Raw genomic sequence first — 14,124 nt, 5'->3', positions numbered from 1 at the left:
AAAACATGTCAAATTTGAACATTTTTCATTGAAATCAACTCTGTCTCCAGCTACCTGGGTGTGTTTGAATTTATTTCTAATTTAAGGCAGATGTCTAACTTGTAGGTTGTAACTTACTGTTTTAGCATGGTTAGAAGAAAACTAGAAATCAGAATAGATTAGATATTCACTAAATATGATTGTTAGCTTACTTTTTTCATGAAAACAAGAAATCACAAGCAGGACAGCTGTCTATTTGTTAATTAAAATGGTACAAATCATACAATAAACAAATAAAGATCACATTTTAGAATCATTGATGATTGTTTTCAAATATGTGTGAGAAATGACTCAAGGAAATTGCCACATGTTTCATAAAATTAGGTAAAACATTTCAAACCATGACTTTTTATGAAAATCAAAAGATTGGGGGGTGGGGGGTATACATGTAAGGGTATTTCTAAGTGATGTGAAGCTTTTATCATGATTATATCATGTAGGCATATGTTGTATTGAATAAGGTTCCTTTTTAAAGGTGGTTGAACAAAAGTTGACCTCTAAAAGGTCAGATAAAGATGTTTTACTATGGAGAACCCTGTAAATCTGTGTTTACTAAAGGAAATTGGAAATGGTGGGTTCACTTAAATGGCCATATTTTTATTAAACCTCAATGGAATTGGCAATATGTGGTATTCTTTTTCTCAGAATTGCATTAGCTTTCTTATTCTAAGACAAACCGTCTTTTCATAAAAATGTTAGTGTACTAAGTTAAAGATACAAGGAACAGTTTCGGATAAAGTACCGTCAATATTTTTGTAAAATTGAGAATGACTGTACTTGAAGGTTTATCATTGTTGCGTAGATTCATGAAATGAATTTTAATGATTACCAATAGTTAGAGGGATGTCTCTTGTTGGAATTGGTAAGCAATATTAAGGCCCCTAATTTTAAGTACATGAGAAGCAGAAATAAATTGTGAAACTTGCGGCTATGACAGATATGTTGACTTTACAGTGAAATTGAAGGTTACAAACGGGAGGTTATATAACATGAAATGTAGGTGGATAGGATATTATATGCCTATTTAGTATTTACTGGGTATGAGGACAATAGCAAGTTTATTGTCCCCCAAGACAGCAAATATTTAATGAGGCAAAGCCAAGGGAAATAGTAGCTGTTGAATGGGACAATAAACTTGCTATTGTCCGAATAGTCGGTTAATTGGTATTTCATTATACAGAAGAAAACTTTATTTGTCAGCGATGCAGAATTTCTTGATGATAAACAAATTAGAGTTAAATCAAACTTTGTATTTAATGCGGCGATCTTATTAGGTCAGAGGTGTTCCGAGTTTAAGGTGATATGGGACACTTCCATGTTGTGACGTATTGTTTATCGAAATAAACAATAAAATAAAGTGTAATTATATAAGTACATGTAGTTTCTTCTCAAAAATGGTCACCTAACTCCTTAGCACAGTGGGTTAGAGGGTTTACTAGGAACCTATAAGTCATGAGTTCGAATCCCACTGGGGTTTTTACAATTTTTACCTTTTCAAATATTTTTAAAAGCTATTTTTTGGTTAAATATTGTAAAATTTGAAAATTCTAAACCGGTGAAAAGTTTTCAATTATATAGTACTTTAATCCACATTAATATCGACAGATGTCCCATACCACCTTAAAAAGGAGGGAAATCAAATTCTGCTAATGAATGGTTTTGATAACTATTCACCATGGGCAGATAGCATGGATACTATTTTAGATAAAAAGGCATGTTTATGCGGGCGCCTTCTAGTGATCAATTTGTCGGTCTGTCCATCCGAGATGGCTTGACAGGAGCATAGCTTCTCTCCCCTTGGCCCAATCTGGCTCATACCTCATCCACAGGGTTCCTTTGGTTGAAGGATGTGCAGTGACCTTGAACCATGTTTTTAGGTATAAGGTTAAGGTCATAGCAGAATTATATATATAAAATCCTTGTCTGGGGCATATCTTTTTTCCCTTTGGTCCAATCTGGCTAATACTCACAGAGTGTCTCTATGGTTAAACGATGTGCAGTGACCTTGCATGAAATTTCTAGGTAACGGGTGAAGATCATATCAGATCATGCAAAAATCCTTTTTTGAGAGCATATATAATTTCTACTAACCCCTATTTGGCTCAGACTTCACATAAGCAGAGCTTTTGAGTAAAGGGTGAAAGGGTGTGTAGTGACCTTGAACCTATTTTCAGTGAAAAGAAACTGTGAAGGTCATATCAGAATTATATTTTTAAAAATCCTTGTCCGGAGTATATCTTCTCTCCCTTTGCTCCATTCAGCCTCATACTTTACCCACATGATGCCTTTGTTCAAAATATATGCAATGACCTCGAATGATATTTGTAGATGAAGAGTCAAGGTCATATCAGATCACACAAAAATCCATATTTTAAGAGCATAGATATACTCTCCTTTTAGCCCCTATTTGGCTAATATTTTACCTTTACAGAGTTTATTGGTTAATGGCGTGCAGTGACCTTGAACCAAGTCTGTCAATGTGAAGGTCATAGCAGATCTTTTTAAAATTAGTTTTAAATAGTAGATTATTTTCCAAATATGCTTAATCTTGTCCCGATTGAACAAAAATGCATGTATGTTAGGGGAAATGAAATTGAATTAAAAGTTCTATGCCAGCTGGAAAAATTTCAAGTTATAGGTCAAGGTCAAAGCAGAATTCTCTGAAATAACATAAGCGGGGCCCTTTGAAATGTTCACCATTTCAATGTTGTCTGGTTCATAGTAATTTTACATAGAAAATATTCACAGAAGTACAGTAAAGTAAACTTAACATCGATAAGTTTCTGACAATTAATGACGCAACGAGCACACAGTACGAAAGGTCAACCTTTTGAAAAGCAGTGAAGAGGAAAAGTTGTTCAGAATTATGTTTTAAACAAAATTGATTTTTTACATAAATTTTAATTTTGCATTCTGGGTTAAGAAAGAAGATGTTAGTTCAAGGTAAAGTAAACTTGTACCTAAAATGAAGTCAAATTTGTTAAGTCGTACTTAAACACATTGGTTTTTTTGTTAAGTCGTTCTTGAAATGGTAAAGGGTTTTTGGTTAAGTCGTACTTAAAAACATTCGGATCATGTTAAGTTGTACCAAGAATCATTCGATTTTTTTATCTTTTTGTACTTAAGTTTCTTTGTTACTAGATTAAGAACTCTGCTTCTTAGACGTACTTCTAGCGTTGCTTTCGACATTAGCGGAAAACCCACTCGTTGCTTTGCAACGAGCTTTGCTCTAGTTTTTTTTTCTTTTTCTTTTCTCTACAATTTTTGTGCAGAAGATTTCTCGGAGATGGGTGGTCCGATTTTTGTCAAATTTTCAGCATCGATCTATTATTATATAAACTTGATACGCTTTTTTTTATTTTGTAAAAATCACTTCCGGTTCGGACTTATCCGCCATTTTGTCATTTTTTAAAAAGTTCTTGTCCACGTATCTCCTCAAAAACGAGCAAAGATAGAAAGCTGAATTTTTCAGGTATGATAGAGGACATGAACGTCTAGCCTCACGAGGAAAATCATTGTCCGGAAATTCCGAGTACGGAAGCTAGCTGGGGTCAAATTATAGGACACGTTTTTGACGAAAACGTCTTGTCCACGCATCTCCTCAAAAACGTCCAAAGATAAAAAGCTGAAATTTTCAGGAATGATAGAGGACATGAACGTCTAGCCTCACGAGGAAAATCATTGTCCGGAAATTCCGAGTACGGAAGCTAGCTGGGGTCAAAATATAGGACACGTTTTTGACGAAAACGTTTTGTCCACGCATCTCCTCAAAAACGTCCAAAGATAGAAAGCTGAAATTTTCAGGAATGATAGAGGACATGATCGTCTAGCCTCCCGAGGAAAATCATTGCCCGGAAATTCCGAGTACGGAAGCTAGCCGGGGTCAAGATATAGAACACACTTTCGATGAGTTTTCATTGTCCACACATCTATTTTAAAGCGAGAAAAAGATAGAAAGCTAAAAATTTCAGGAATGATAGAGGACATGATAGTCTAGCATCACGAGAAAAATCATTGTCTGGAAATTCCGAGTAGGGAAGCTAAATTTTAAAACTCATATTAAATGTGTTATAATGACCTCAAACTAATTTTAAAACATAATATCTAAGTTGCACTTTAATTCTACGTCTAATAAAATCTTTTTCCAATAGATGGGATGAAATTTAAATTTTTTGAAAATTTTAAATTTAATTAAATCGTAATAAAATGACCTCAGACTAATTTTAAAACATAATATTTAAGTTGCACTTACAATTTTGTGTCCAATGAAATTTTTCTGGAATTAATTGGATGAAATTTAATTTTTTTAAAAAATTAAAATTTAATTAAATCGTGTTAAAATGATCTCAGACTAATTTTAAAACATGAAATCTAAGTTGCGCTTACAATTCTGCGTCTGATGACATCTTTTTCGAATTGATTGGATAAATTATAAATTTTTTAAAATTTTTAAATTGAATTAAATCTTAATAAATTGACCTGAGACTAATTTTTAAATGTAATATTGAAGTTATGCTTACAATTTTGCCTCTAATGACATCTTTCTCGAATTGATTGGATGATTTTTAAATTTTTTGAAAATTTTAAATTTAATTAAATCGTGTTTAAATGACCTCAGACTAATTTCAAAACATAATATTTAGGTTACTCTTACAATTCTGAGTGTGATGACATCTTTTTCGAATTGATTGGATGAATTTTAAATTTTTAAAAATTTTTAAACTCATTTAAATTGCATTAAAATGACCTCAGACTAATTAAAAAACATAATATCTAAGTTGCGCTTACAATTCTGCATCTGACGACATCTTTCTCGAATTAATTGAATGAATTTAAAAATTTTTAAAAATTTTAAACTCATTTAAATCGCGTTAAAATGACCTCAGCCTAATTTTAAAACATCGTATCTAAGTTGTGCTTACAATTCTGCGTCTAATGACGTTTTTGTCGAAATGATTGGATGATTTTTAAATTTTTCAAAAATTCTAATTTCATTTCAATCGCGTAAAAATGACCTCAGACTAATTTTTAAACATAATATCTAAGTTGCACTTACAATTCTGCGTCAAATGACATCTTTGTCGAACTGATTGGATGATTTTTAAATTTTTAAAAAAATTTAAATTTAATTAAATTGTGTTTAAAAGACATCAGAATAATTTTCAAACATGATATCTAAGTTGCTCTTACAATTCTGCGTCTAATGACATCTTTGTCGAATTGATTGGATGATTTTTAAATTTTTTGAAAATTTTAAATTTAATTAAATCGTGTTTAAATGACATCAGACTAATTTTTTAACATAATATCTAAGTTGCGCTTTGAATTTTGCGTCCAATGACATCTTTTTCGAATTGATTGGATGAATTTAAAAATTTTTTAAAAATTTAAATTTAATTAAATTGTGTTTAAATGACATCAGAATAATTTTCAAACATGATATCTAAGTTGCGCTTACAATTCTACGTCTAATGACATCTTTGTCGAATTGATTGGATGATTTTTAATTTTTTTGAAAATTTTAAATTTAATTAAATCGTGTTAAAATGACCTTAGACTAATTTCAAAACATAATATTCAGGTGACGCTTACAATTCTGCGTCTGGTGACATCTTTTTCGAATTGATTGGATGAATTTAAAATTTTTCAAAATTTTTAAACTCATTTAAATCGCGTTAAAATTACCTCTGACTAATTTCAAAACATAATATCTAATTTGCGCTTAAAATTCTGCGTCTAATGACATCTTTTTCGAAATGATTGAATGATTTTAAAATTTTTAAAAGAAATTAAATTTAATTGAATCGTGTTTAAATGACATCAGAATAATTTTTAAACATGGTGTCTAAGTTGCACTTACAATTCTGCGTCAAATGACATCTTTGTCGAACTGATTGGATGATTTTTAAATTTTTTGAAAATTTTAAATTGAATTAAATCGTGTTTAAATGACATCAGACTAACTCTTAAACATAATATTAAGGTTGCGCTTTAAATTCTGCGTCTAAAGACATCTTTCTCGAATTGATGGGATGAATTTAAATTTTTTTTTTAAATTAAAATTTAATTAAATTGTGTTTAAATGACATCAGAATAATTTTCAAACATGATATCTAAGTTGCGCTTACAATTCTACGTCTAATGACATCTTTGTCGAATTGATTGGATGATTTTTAATTTTTTTGAAAATTTTAAATTTAATTAAATCGTGTTTAAATGACATCAGACTAATTTCAATACATAATATCTAAGTTGCGCTTTGAATTCTGCGTCCAATGACATCTTTCTCGAATTGATTGGATGAAATAAGCGTCAAAGTTCTGAAGCGAGAGTCCGAGTAGCTCAGTCGATATAGTCGTGGACATGGCCAAGGCGACCCGGGTTCAAGCCTCGAGTGCCGCAATTTTTTTTTATACTATTTATCGCTTAAATGTACGTTTTTATCTTTGAATTGATAAGTTTGATCTAATCTATTCAAAAATCGGACGGGAGACCCACTCGTTGCTCGCAACGAGATCGAATCTAGTTATTATTCTTTTTCTTTTCTTCTGACTCCTTTTTTGCTTCATATCTCAAAACGTTTTACACCGATCTTGATGAAATTTTCAGAGATTTTTGCGAGTTGGCGTCCCTCAAAAATGTAAAAGTTTTAAAGAGAACGTAACCTCCGTTTTGACGTGACGTCATTTTTAAAAATTTCAAAAAGTCATTTTGTCCCGGACTTTTCTCAAAAACGCTTTAAGATAGAAGCTTGAAATTTTCAATGGTTATGATTTGGTCGATTTACCTCTGTAATAAGGCTCGAAATGAAAATCTGTCACTTCCGGTCCAAACCGGAAGTGAAACAAATTTTTCGAAAAAATGAATTTTCTGATCAAATCAAAAATGAATATGTGTTTTGTAGAGCTTATTTAGCTGAATCTAACACTGAAAGCCGTTTTAAAATCGGACGATGCATTACAGAGATATCGGGGTTTGAAAATCGATTTTTCCGGAAATTTTGATTCCGCGTCCTTGGTTTAAAAAATAGCGTAATGTTCATAGTAAAGTTAACTCGTACCAAAAATAATTGTTAAGTCGTACTTGAACACATTCGGAAATTTTGTTGTTAAGTCGTTCTTAAAATCAAAAAGGTTTTTGTTAATTCGTACTTAAAATCATTCGGATTTTGTTAAGTCGTACCAGGAATAATTCGATTTTTTCATCTTTTTCTTTTTATTACTCTTGTTATTGGTTTAAGAGCTCTGCTTCTTACAGGAACTTCCAGCTTTACTTCTGACATTAACGGAAGACCCACTCGTTGCTTTGCAACGAGCTTTGCTCTAGTTATTATTCTTTTTCTTTTCTTCTGACTCCTTTTTTGCTTCATAATTCAAAAGGTTTTTAACCGATTTTGATGAAATTTTCAGAGATTTTTGCAAGTTGACGTCCCTCAAAAGTATTAAAATTTTAAAGAGAACGTCACGTCCGTTTTGACGTGACGTCAATTTTAAAAATTTAAAAAAGTCATTTTGTCCCGGACTTTTCTCGAAAACGCTTTAAGATAAAGGCTTGAAATTTTCAATGGTTATGATTTGGTCGATTTACCTCTGTAATAAGGCTCGAAATGAAAATCTATCACTTCCGGTCCAAACCGGAAGTGAAACAAATTTTTCGAAAAAATGAATTTTCTGATCAAATCAAAAATGAATATGTGTTTTGTAGAGCTTATTTAGCTGAATCTAACACTGAAAGCCGTTTTAAAATCGGACGATGCATTACAGAGATATCGGGGTTTGAAAATCGATTTTTCCGGAAATTTTGATTCCGCGTCCTTGGTTTAAAAAATAGCGTAATGTTCATAGTAAAGTTAACTCGTACCAAAAATAATTGTTAAGTCGTACTTGAACACATTCGGAAATTTTTTTGTTAAGTCGTTCTTAAAATCGGAAAGGTGTTTGTTAAGTCGTACTAAAAATCATTCGTATTTTGTTACGTCGTACCAGGAATAATTCGATTTTTTCATCTTTTTATTTAAGTTACTCTTGTTATTGGTTTAAGAGCTCTGCTTCCTACAGGAACTCCCAGCTTTACTTCCGACATTAACGGAAGACCCACTCGTTGCTTTACAACGAGCTTTGCTCTAGTTATTATTATTATTCTTTTTGTTTTCTTCTGACTCCTTTTTTGCTTCATAACTCAAAAGGTTTTGAACCGATTTTGATGAAATTTTCAGAGATTTTTGCAAGTTGGCGTCCCTCTGAAATGTGAAAGTTTTAAAGAGAACATCACATCCGTTTTGACGTGACGTCATTTTTAAAAATTTCAAAAAGTCATTTTGTCCACGGCGTTTCTCAAAAACGCTTCAAGATAGAGGCTTGAAATTTTCAATGGTTATGATTTGGTCGATTTACCTCTGTAATAAGGCTCAAAATGAAAATCTGTCACATCTGGTCGAAACCGGAAGTGAAACAAATTTTTCGAAAAAATAAATTTTCTGATCAAATCAAAAACGAATATGTGTTTTGTAGAGCTGATTAAGCTGAATGTAACACTGAAAGCCGTTTATAAATCGGACAATGCATTACAGAGATATCGGGGTTTAAAAATTGATTTTTCCGGAAATTTTGATTCCGCGTCCTTGGTTTAAAAAAAAGCATAATGTTCAAAGTAAAGTTAACTCGTACCAAAAATAATTGTTAAGTCGTACTTAAACACATTCGGATTTTTTTTGTTAAGTCGTTCTAGAAATCAGGAAGGTTTTTGTCAAGTCGTACTTAAAATCATTCGGATTTTGTTAAGTCGTACCAGGAATAATTCGATTTTTTCATCTTTTTATTTGCGTTACTCTTGTTGTTGGTTTAAGAGCTCTGCTTCTTAAAGGAACTTCCAGCTTTACTTCCGACATTAACGGAAGACCCACTCGTTGCTTTGCAACGAGCTTTGCTCTAGTTATTATTATACTTTTTCTTTTTTTTCTGACTCCTTTTTTGCTTCATAACTCAAAATATTTTCAACCGGATTTAATGAAACTTACAGAGATTTTAGCAAGTTATCGTCCCTCAATGATGTTAAAGTTTTAAAGACAACGTCCCTTCCGTTTTGACGTTACGTCATTTTTAAAATTTTAAAAAAGTCATTTTGTCCGGGACTTTTCTCAAAAACGCTTTAAGGTAGAGGCTTGAAATTTTCAATGGATATGATTTGGTCGATTTACCTCTGTAATGAGGCTATATAATAATAATCCGTCACTTCCGGTCGAAACAGGAAGCGAATCAAATTTTTCAAAAAATTGGATTATTTGATCAAACAAAAAACATATACGTATTTTGTAGAGCTTTTTATGCTGAATCTAATGCTGAAAACCGTTTAAAATTCGAAGGATGCATTACAGAGATATCGGGGTTTAAAAACTGATTTTCCCGGAAATTTTGATGCCGCGTTCTTGGTTTCAAAAATAGTGCAAAATTCACACTGAAAGTAACTTTTACTGTAACAATTCGTACTGATCATAAAACTTTATAAAAAAACATAAAATTATATGCATATTGTATAGTTTGCAAAGCTAAATACAGAACTTAAATTCGTTTTAAAATCGGATACTGGATTGCAGAGATATCGGGGTTTAAATATTGATTTTTCCGGAAATGTTGATTCCTCGTTATTGGTTTAAAAAATAGTGCAAACTTCCCACTGAAAGTAACTCCCGCTGAAAAGATTTCGTACAGGTCATAAAACCGAACTCGTTTTTTATATAGTGAATCAGAGTGTTTATCGAAACGATTTCCTTACTTCGATCGATAATTACGTTGTTAGTTTTTATTAGTCTTATTAGTTTTAATCGTAATAATTATCGTACGATTCCCCATGTCAAGTCGCCATGTTTTGACCGCGAACAACAGCTGATAGCGGTGTGTCAGAAGAATGGCCTGCAAGACCGCGATAGTGGAAATTTCAGCTCAACTAACGTATGACAGATTATAAAGGTATGTTTCAATACAGGATATGTCGTATTGACTTTTTCTTTTCAAAGTGTTAGTGCACTTTTCAATCTAATCCGACATTCCTCTGACTCTAACCTCCGATTTTGACGTGCGTAACAATATAAAAGCGGGCATTTGAGTCTGAGAAATCTCGGGATATTATCTGTCCAATGTATTTTCACGTGTATGTTTTGCACACTACTCTTTTGAATTTCTATTTATTATTATGTATGTCTTATTTTGTATTGAACAACACACCACACACTGTAAAACAGTGCAATTAAAAGGGATTGGGGTCCAAAGGCACACAAGAGTAGAATGTTGTAATTAGAGTGCATGTTTGCATGATGATAACTTTATCCTAAATATTTGAATATAGCAGATCTTTACCATATCACCTCCACTTAATTAATGAATTAAAGAACTCAGACAGGCTTGTGCTTAATTAAATAAATATATTTGACATGGTAAATATTCAGTCTAATTAAAATTAGAACTTTTGTCTGGCTCGCCGTTATATATATATGATTATCGCCTGTGAAAAAGCATGTAAAACAGAGTGCAAGATGAAAAGAACTTTAAGTTCAGATTTAAGGTTAATGTTCTCTGATATCTATAAAACATTCTTCTCAAGATTTGATTATTTCACAGAACATTGTAAATTCTTTGAGATTAGTTTATCTTTTATATATATTGAATTTTATTGATTCATTTTAGGTAAACTTTACATGCAGAACACATCTACATTGTAAACAATTTTTACAGTAAGACAAATGTATGTACTACAATAATTTTTACTACATGTGCCTCAGATCTCTCTCTCTCTCTCCCTCTCTCTCTCTCTCTCTCTCTCTCTCTCTCTCTCTCTCTCTCTCTCTCATGCTTTTAATCTTGGCAAAGCATCACAGAGCAACATCATTTTGTGCATATCTCTATCTAGGAAAAGAAATGAACAATGCATTTCAAAATGAGTACTATGTATTATCGTGCAATATCCCTCATTTTTTCATTGTGCAACTAAAATCCAAAGCTTTGTAAAATTGTTTATGGAATTTTATACATACTAAACATAATATTGTTTTTAAAACCTGTCATTAATAAGAAAAGATTCTTAGGAAAATCAAAAAATAGGGGTAGGGTATACATGTAAGGGTATTTCTAAGTGATGTGATGCTTTTGTCATGATAATATCATGTATATGTATGTAGTTTTGAATAAGGTTTCTTATTTAGGGAGGTTGAACAACAGTTGACCTCTAAAAGATTAGGTAATGATGCTTTATTTATGGAGAGCCCTATAAATCTGTGTTAAATAGAAGAAAGTGGAAATGCTGGGTTCACTTAAATGGCCATATTTTTCTTAATCCTTAATGGAATTGGCAAAATGAGGTATACTTTTTCTCAGAATAGCATAAGCTTTGTAAGTTTAAGACAAGTTGACTTTTCAGAGAATGTTAGTGTAAGTTTCAAGACTACATGGTATTATCAGATTTCTCATTTAACTGTAATTTTGAGTGGATTTTGTACCAAAAGTAGTCTATTTTGGGGAAATGGATGATTTTGTTGGTTATATATGTCATTACATGATTTATTAGCTATAATATACAAGGGAAGTAAATCCCTTTTAAATGTGTAGAATGACCACCACTAGAGTAAATTGGCTTAGAAAGTAGGTATTTCCTATCCTGATGACAATTAATAGGCTTAAGTTAATTACCGAGATAAGAATTAATACTGCACAGTAAAAGAGTTTTGATCAATTGAATTATTTAAATTATAAATTTGCAGCAATTTTGCTGTCTGATTTCATGAAATAACATTAAGCAACCTGACTTATATAACTCAATTTTTTTTAAAACAGCATATTTTTCTTTCAAATAAAATTCACATGTAGACAAATGCAGTTATCAACTTGAGTAAAAAAACTCAAGTTTTTGCTCCTTCCTATCCAAAAGTGATATTTTAGATATATTTACAGAATTCAAAAAGCCACCCCCTCTTTCCAATTGCCTCCATTACCATTACATGTTGGACATGTAAATGTACATTTGACCTTGAAATAACATCTGCTATAATAATTACTCTCGAAATGATCAAGAAACAACATATTTTTACCCTTTTATTGTATATATGCATCAAAAATGTAGGAAAACATGTAAAATTTGAACATTTATCATGGAATTCTCATCTGTCCCCAGGTACCTGGTTGTGTTTGAATTTCATTTTAATTAAGAGCAGACATCACACTTGTAGGTCTTACTATTTTAGCAAAGTTAAAAGGAGACTAGAAACCAGAATAAATAAGATATTCACTAAATATGATTATAAGCTTACTGTTTCATGAAAACAAGAAATCACATGTATGGCGGCATGTCTTTTTGTGAAAAAAAATGTTACATTTCATCCATTTATCAAGAAAAGATCAATTTTCAATGTCAGTGATGGTTGTTTTCAAATATGTGTGAGAAATGACTCAAGAGAATTGCCTCAAGTTTCATAATATTAGGTTAAAGTGTTCAAACTAATGCTTCTTAGGAAAATCAAAAAATAGGGGGAGGGTATACATGTAAGGGTATTTCTAAGTGATGTGATGCTTTTGTCATGATAATATCATGTATATGTATGTAGTTTTGAATAAGGTTTCTTATTTAGGGAGGTTGAACAACAGTTGACCTCTAAAGATGCTTTATTTATGGAGAGCCCTATGAATCTGTGTTAAATAGAGGAAAGTGGAAATGCTGGGTTCACTTAAGTGGCCATATTTTTCTTAATCCTTAATGGAATTGGCAAAATGAGGTATACTTTTTCTCAGAATAGCATAAGCTTTGTAAGTTTAAGACAAGATGACTTTTCAGAGAATGTTAGTGTAAGTTAAAGGTAGCAAGGGACAGTTTCGGATAAAGTACCCGTCAATATTTTTGTAAAATTGAGAGTTGCTGTACTTGAAGGCTTATGAGTGTTGCTAAATTCATGAAATGATTTTTATCGATTATCATTAGTTAGAGGGATATCTCTTGTTGAAATTGATATTCAATATGTAGGCCCCATATGTTAGGTACATGAGTTTCAGAAGTAAAATGCAAAACCTGTGGCTATGACTGTTGTGTTGACTTTAGACAGTGAATATGCAAGTTACAGACGGGAAGGTAAATAACACGAAAAGTAGGTGGATGGGGCATTATAAACTATACACCGGTAAGTTTCTGACATGTGATGGTGCAACATGCACATGGTACGGAAGGTCAACCCTTTGCAGGGAATTGGCTGAGGGAGGTCTAAAAAGCTGAAAAATCATGAAAAATTAGCAAAATATGGAAGGGTCAAAATCTCATAAAAACCAGTATGTAGAAAATTTTACAGGTTTTGACTAGTAATTTTCTTCAGAAATTGATGATTGGCCTTATAAAGAGTGAATTAAAGATATTTGTGCTGAATGAGAACTGAGGAAATTCTAGTTACAGGGTTCCGAAGACACACGTCCCCAGGCTACAATGATATGTATCAAAAAAACTGTCCTGTGCCATCTAATGTCACGTATCGGGATATGTCACACTAATTACACTGCAAGGTCAGTGTATTTTTTTTTCCAGAAATACTATGCATATGTTAATGTAAACACAGCTATTATTAGTACCGGTAACACAGCTTATTAATTTTTTTAATTTCAGATATTGGTGGCCACATGGTTTTTACCTGTTGATTCTTTTCAGCTCTTGAGGTTAACCTGTCACCTCTACCCACATGCATATTCTTTAATGTGTTCTACAGACTATTTACCAGTAATTCAAATTAAATCGGATAATTCATGAACAGTTGCTGTAATGGAACTTTAAGAAAGCATCAGGCCTTGTTGTGGTTTGTGTTTGATAAGAAATTATAACAAACAAAATTATGGCTGTTTAAAGTAATTTACAATTGTTAGCTGTGAAAATTTGTTTTTCAATAAAAGTATGCAATTATGTTTCCTTTATTTTGTTTTTAGCTCACCTGAGCCAAAGGCTCAAGTGAGCTTTTCTGATCACAATTTGTCGTTGTCGTTGTTGTAAACTTTTCATATTTTCATCTTCTTCTCAAGAAGCACTGGGCAGATTTCAACCAAATTTGGCACTAAGCACCACTAGGTG

At 32.0% G+C, this 14,124-nt stretch overlaps 1 long non-coding RNA gene across 1 annotated transcript; it reads left to right on the top strand.

Annotated features, from left to right (window-relative positions):
* Positions 1–9,530: 9,530 nt before the first annotated feature.
* On the top strand, positions 9,531–13,794 carry LOC136275458 (uncharacterized). The gene is made up of 2 exons (XR_010714028.1): positions 9,531–10,004; positions 13,669–13,794. It is a non-coding gene; the product is annotated as an uncharacterized lncRNA (long non-coding RNA).
* Positions 13,795–14,124: the final 330 nt, after the last annotated feature.

Source organism: Magallana gigas, chromosome 5, assembly GCF_963853765.1.
Source record: "Magallana gigas chromosome 5, xbMagGiga1.1, whole genome shotgun sequence".
Taxonomy (NCBI): domain Eukaryota; kingdom Metazoa; phylum Mollusca; class Bivalvia; order Ostreida; family Ostreidae; genus Magallana; species Magallana gigas.
This window is presented reverse-complemented; position numbering and strand designations above follow the sequence as displayed.